This window comes from Galeopterus variegatus, unplaced genomic scaffold (genome assembly GCF_000696425.1).
Source record: "Galeopterus variegatus unplaced genomic scaffold, G_variegatus-3.0.2 Scaffold3134, whole genome shotgun sequence".
Taxonomy (NCBI): domain Eukaryota; kingdom Metazoa; phylum Chordata; class Mammalia; order Dermoptera; family Cynocephalidae; genus Galeopterus; species Galeopterus variegatus.
This window is the reverse complement of record NW_007729245.1, coordinates 4,181-11,208: the sequence shown is the minus strand read 5'-3', so window position 1 is coordinate 11,208 and position 7,028 is coordinate 4,181. Positions and strand designations below refer to the sequence as shown.

At 36.8% G+C, this 7,028-nt stretch overlaps 1 pseudogene; it reads left to right on the top strand.

The window, feature by feature from the left end:
* The first annotated feature begins 2,032 nt into the window (after window positions 1-2,032).
* On the top strand, window positions 2,033-2,931 carry LOC103599868 (annotated as a pseudogene).
* Window positions 2,932-7,028: the final 4,097 nt, after the last annotated feature.

The following is a 7,028-nucleotide window of genomic DNA, read 5'->3' as shown; positions in this document are numbered from 1 at the left end:
CAAATCAGTTTCGTTTATGTACCCAAATAATGAACTAACAGAAAGAGAAACAAAAAATGTAAGCCCATTTACAATTGTCACAAAAAAAAATGAAAATACTGAAGTATCAATTTAACCAAGGAGGTGAAAGACCTCTACAATGAAAACTACAAACCACTTCTAAAAGAAATTAAAGAAGACACAAAATGATGGAAAAATATTTCATGCTCTTGGATCAGAAGAATTAACATTGTGAAAATGTCTATACTACCCAAAGTGATCTACAGATTCAGTGCAATCCCCATCAAAATACCAATGATATTCTTCACAGAAATGGCAAAAAGAATCTTACCTTTCATATGCAGCAGCAAGGACCCCAAATAGCCAAAGCAATCTTCAGCAAAAAAATAAAGCTGGAGGCATACCTCTACCTGACTTCAAATTATACTACAAAGCTATTGTAACCTAAACAACATGGTTCTGGTATAAAAATAGACATTCAAACTGGTGAAGTAGAATTTAGACCCCCGAAAATCACACCTCTAGATTACAGCCATCTGAATTTGGACAAAGGCAACAAAAATCTTCATTGGGGAAAAGACTGCCTCTTCAATAAGTGGTGCTGGGAAAACTGGATATCCATATGCAGAATAATGAAACTAGATCTGTGGCTCTCACCATACACTAAAATCAACTCAAAATGGATTAAAGACTTCAGTATAAGACCTGAAACTGTATAATTACTAAGGAGAAATATAGGTAAAAGCCTTCGGGAACTTGTTCTGGGCACAGGCTTTATGAACACGAGTCTGGAAGCACAAGTAGCAGAAGAAAATATAACAAATGGGACTATATCAAACTAAAAAGCTTCTGCACAGCAAAAGAAACAATCAATGGAGTGAAATGACAGAATATATATAGAACTCAAGCCATTATATGGTAAAAAAAAAAAAAAAAAGCAAATAACCCAATTAAAACATGGGCACAGGAGCTCAACAAATATTTCTCAAAGAAAGATATACAAATGGCCAACAGGTATGTGAAAAAATGCTCACCGTCACTAGTAAACAGGAAATGCAAATTAAAGCATTACATTGAGATACCACCTCACCCCAGTTAGACTGGCTATAATCAAAAAGACTGTGAATAACAAATGCTGGCAAGGTTGTGGAGAGAAGGGAACACTCCTACAGTGTTGGTGGGACTGTAACTTAGTACAACCAATATGGAAAACAGTATGGAGGTTTCTCAAACAACTACAGATAGAGCTTCCATATGATCCAGCAATCCCACTTCTGGGTATGTATCCAGAAGAATGGAAATCATCATGTCAAAGGGATGCCTGCCTTTTCATGTTTATCGCACTTCTGTTTACAATAGTTAAGACATGGAACCAACCTAAATGTCCTTCGATGGATGACTGGATAAGGAAACTGTAGCATATACACACCATGGACTACTACTCTGCCATAAAAAAAAAATGAGATTTGCATCTGCAACAACATGGATGAGTCTAGAGAAACTTATGTTGAGTTAAATAAAGTATAGACAGATAAATACCACAAGTACTCACTCATAAGGGGAACTAAGAGAAAAGAAGGAAGGAAAGAAATACCACAGTAGTGTATTGGTCTTGCCGAGGGAGAAAACATTCCTTGAGCTACAAAGTGGAGTGGTGGGAGCAGGGAAAAGAAGGGGGAAGTAAGTTGGGATAATTGGGTGGGGGTCATGGGATACAAAAGCAATTTCTGGTAATGGGCATGCTGCCAGTTTGAATCTGGCCCTCACATCATGCCACGAGGGGTGACAATCACCTTTGTGTCATGTGAATATTCTTAAGAAAATAAAATTTAAAAACAACCAAAAAGTAGATGCTCATCATATAAAAGTGACCCTTGACAAGATTATTGATTTCTCATCAGAAACCCTGTAGGATAAAAGGCAGTGAGTTGATATACTCAAAATGCTGGGGAAAAAAAATGTCAATAGAGAATTCTGTATTCAGCAAAACAGTCCTTCAAAAATGAGAATGAAATTAAGGGACAGCGGACACCATGCAGTCGGATGATGTTATCTGGGATACAATAGGAAACAAGCAATTTTGTTCCTTCAAAATAAGAACCAAGACTCAGAGCTTTTGCAGAAATGAATACAACCTGACTGGACTATGTAATCGGTCGTCCTGTCCTCTGGCAAAAAGTCAGTATGCCACTATCAAAGAAGAGAAAGGACAGTGCTACTTGTATATGAAGGTTATAGAACGAGCAGCTTTTCCTAGGCGTCTCTGGGAATGGGTCCGGCTCAATAAAAACTATGAGAAAGCACTGGAGCAAATAGATGAAAATCCAATTTACTGGCCCCGTTACATTCGACATAAATGCAAGCAGAGATTCACCAAGATCACCCAGTACCGAATTCGAATTAGAAAACTTACACTAAAGCGACAGAAGAAACTTGTTCCTTTGAGTAAGAAGGTGGAGCGTAGGGAAAAAAGAAGAGAGGAAAAGGCATTAATAGCTGCTCAGCTGGACAATGCCATTGAGAAGGAATTACTGGAGAGACTGAAGCAAGATACATATGGCGACATCTACAACTTCCCCATCCATGCCTTCGACAAAGCCTTGGAACAACAGGAGGCAGAGAGTGACTCTTCAGATGTTGAAGAAAAAGACGACAAAGAAGATGATGAAGATGTGGGAAAAAGAGAATTTGTGGAAGATGATCAGGTGATGAGATTGGCATAAGTGATTTTGAGGATATGGATAAACTGGATGCCAGCAGTGAGGAAGATCAGGATGCTAAATCATCCAATGAGGAGGAAGAAGAAAAGGCCCTTAATGCAAAACACAAGGCAAAACACCCTTGAAAGGACCATTGAAGAGAAAACGAGCCTATGTAGAGATAGAGTTTGAGCAGGAAACAGAGCCCATGGCCAAGGCCAAAACCACGTGATTTCCCTTCAGACAAAATGGGACTGAACATTTGGAACTTCTTTTTTTATCTTAAACATGTACACACCTCCAGTTTTTGCTCTTTCATGTTGTATGCAACACAATATTTATGTTTTTAATATTTATGCGACTTCAGTGGGGCAAGAAATCTGGAATGAGTAGAAGGAAGCCTTAATTTGTGAACAGAGTATTTTTATAGTATATATGTTGAAGTAACAGCTTGAGCCCAAGAAGCTTAACAGATGAGTTCTTGAAGCTGGGATGAGATTGGGGGTGTAAATATTTCTAAATTTTAAATGCTAAATTCCTTGGTGTCCTTTTTTTCTCCCAAACTTTATTTAGAAATGGTGGAACTTCAATTTTTCTTGTTCTTTCCCTCCTATGGAGGTAAAAGGAAAGAAAAAAGGAAAAAGAAGCTCTACTTACAATGTTTAGTGTGAAAATACATTTTCCTTAAATAATTTCAGTCATGGGCCGGCCCGGTGGCGCACTGGATAGTGCGCCGCTTGGGAAGCGCAGCAGCGCTCCCGCCCAAGGGTTCGGATCCCACATACAGACCGGTTCCCGCTCACTGGCTGAGCGAGGTGCGGGAGCAGCACCGAGGGTTGCGATCCCGTTGCCGGTCCCCGGTCCGGTACGGGGGCAACACTGAGGGTTGTGATCCATTGCCGGACACGGAAAAAGACAAAAAGACAAAAAAATAAAAAATAAAAAATAAAAAAAAAATAATAATTTCAGTCATACAATCTGGGACAGAAAGAAAATCTTTTCCTTTTGGGAAAGTAATACAAATCTTAAATTGCATCGTAGAGAGTGCCTTCAGAAACATGCTGCACTTTTCTCATACAGTTCACCACCTTGCTGTCTTCACAGCTTTGGAGGATTTTGGCCAGGAGACTCTGAAACATGAAAGCGAACAGGTTTTGATATATTTCCCCGCCCCCTTTTAAGCCTTGTTTCTTTTTTTCTTGGTATTATACTCAAAGAAGGAAGGAATGGATAACACTGGGGTACAGTTCACCAAAGTTTCAGAACAGGTGTTGCTGTAGAAACTGGTAATGTGCTTGCAGATGTCCTGCAGGCTCATAAAGCAGCAGCTTAATTCCAACCAAGGCAAATTAGTTTAGATGTAGTGCTTGGGGACTGCCCAATATTCAAAGCCTAAAATGAAATAATTTGAATAAACTGACAAAACAACAAACCATACTATCTAAATATTTTTAGGATACAAATTTTTTTTCATGCTGCCTTCAGTCTTTCAAATTAAGATTTCTAAATGGGGTAAGAAAAGAGGCAGTAGTTTATCAAATACATATAAAACACATATAGCTATTATACGCTATGGCTTTGAGAAATTAACTTCTGTGGAATATGGAACCAAAGAAAGAATTCCTATGTGGATAGATAAGAGATGCTTATCCCTGAAAAACTGGAAGCATTTCTGGTGTCTGAATTACTCTACATATAATGCTCCTTGAGGCTTATTGCCCATTATTTAATTTTTTTAATTCAGAAGACTAGAACAGAACTTAAATTTTACATACTGTCATGATGCTTTTCGCATTCTCTCTTGTCCTTTTGGTCTAAACAGATCTGAATAACTTTAAAAGAAGAATTAGCTATTGATCAAACTCTATTGAAGGCTAGAGGGCTCAGAAGTAGAGACTTAAAACTCTCCATGTTCATTTTCAGACTTGGTCTAGCACATAAAAGTTAATTATAATTAATCATAGGAAATACTTAACGATAATGAGGTCCAATTGAAACTGAGTTGCAGACTCTGCCTTACCGTTACCTGTCCTTGAGAACAGTGGTCCAGGACAATCAGGCAGTCTTTGGCCTCCTGTAGCAGGGCACTCTTAACAGGCTCAGGTGTAAGGTTCGGATCCCTTGCTACATCACATATCAGTTTCAAGAGAGCCTTCAGGAAGACCACAAGTCTGCAGGAAACTCTGGAATCAAAAAGAAAAACTATGTTTATATTCTCAATCAGGATATTAAAATTGGAAGAGACTTCAAAGGCTGTCTAGAGGAAAGCCCTCATTTCATTAAATGAAAAGAACCAGAGACCACACTTCATATTTGTTAACCTCAAGTCTCCTGTTATTTCTATAGCATACTGCATGTGTACACACACACACCTGCCCAAGAATGCCTTGCTTCCTTCCAGAAACTTGGTTCTACAGTAAGGAAACAGCCTCATCATGGGTTGAGAAGGGGGATCTCCCCTTACCAAGGGCCTGTACTTTTGGCCAGAGAACAGGAGAGAACCCAACATCCTTTAGATCTTATGCCATCTTAGGCCTGGAAGTTAAAAATGGAGGGAAAAAATAAGCTTGGCTTCTGGGACTTAAGTGTCAATTTGAATTTCCTGTCATTTAATTTCAAATCTCATCTTACCATCATTTAAGTCCAGGGTATTTACTTCTAAATATTAACCTTTCTAAAAGTTTTCAACCCCTTGATAAAAAAGTTTTGGAAAAGGGCCAGCCTGTGGCTCACTTGGGAGAGCGTGATGCTGACAACACCAAGTCAAGGGTTAAGATCCCCTCACCAGTCATCTTTAAAAAAAAAAAAATGTTTTGGAAATGGATAGTAGAGACAGCTGCACAACACTGTGATTATACTTATACCACTGAATTGTACACTTTAAACTGGTAAGTTTTATGTATTTTTTAACACAATTAAAAAAACCCTAAAACTTAATGAAAGCTGGAAAATAACTTGTAATGTGAAAATATGCACAATAAACCATATTTCTGGACAGAAAAAAAAAGAGAATGAAATTAAGACATTTCCACATAAACAAAAGCTGAGAGAGTCCATTACCACCAGACCTACTCTGTAAAACATGTAAAAGGAAATCTTTCAGGTTGAAATTAAAGGCTGAAAGAAAGTGACTTGAACCCATATAAAGAAATAAAGATTCACAATAAAGACAAATGCATGAACACTTATAAAAAATAAATACTATTGTTCTTTTAGTTAGAGTTCCACATCTTAATTTTCTCAATGTTTTACAAGACAAGTGCATAAAAAAATATTATTCTATGATATTTGGCAAACAATATATAAAGATTTAATATGTGACATCAATAAAAGAAAGAGGAGTTAGAACTGTATAGGAGAAGAGTTCCTGTATGCTGTTGAAGTTAACAACTAATGGCCAAAGAAGAAATCACAGGGCAATTAGAAAATATTTTTAAATAAGTGAAAGACAACTTTCACAAAATTATGTGAAAATTCTATTGCTCAGAGGGAAAACTATTGCTGTAAATGCCTGTATTGAAAGAGAAACATGATCTCAAATATATCATTTAATATTATACTTTAAGAAAAAGTACAAACTGAACTCAAAGTTAGCAGAAGAAAGCAATTAATGAAGATTAGACTAAAGATAATCAAAACAGAATAGAAAAACAATGGAGAAATTCAGTGAAAGCAAAACCAGTTATTCAAAAAGGTCAAAAACACTGAAAATATCTTTAGCTATATTGACAAAAGGAAAAAAAAATAATAACTAAAATCAGAGATGAATCTGGGGATATTCCTTCTGACTTTACAGAAATAAAAAGGTTATAAGAGAATATTATGAATAATTATGGAACAAAAAATTAAGCAATAGAAAAATTCCTTAAAGCATACAAGTTACTGAAATTGATTCAAGAAAAAACATAGAACAATTTTGGCAGAAATTAATAGTAAAAATCTTCCAAAAAAAAACTTCTGGACCTTAAAGCTTCACTGGTGAATTCAACTGAGCACTTAAAGAATTGACAGTAATCCTTTGCAATGTCTTTTCTTTTCTTTTTTTTTTTATTATTTTTATTTTGTCAATATACAATGTAGTTGATTATTATGTCTCATCACCAAAACCTCCCTCCCTCCTCCCTCTCCCCCCTCCCACCCAAGAGTGTCCCCTCCATTTGCTTATTGTAAGAACTTCAAAAAAAATTGTGGCTGTTATATCTTCCTCACCCCCACCCCGGTTTTTTTTGGGTTTTTGTTGTTGTTGTTGTTGTTTGTTTGTTTGTTTTTGTGTGTGAGAGTGTGTGTGTGTGTGTATGTGTGTGAATTGATTCATTCACCTTTAGCTCC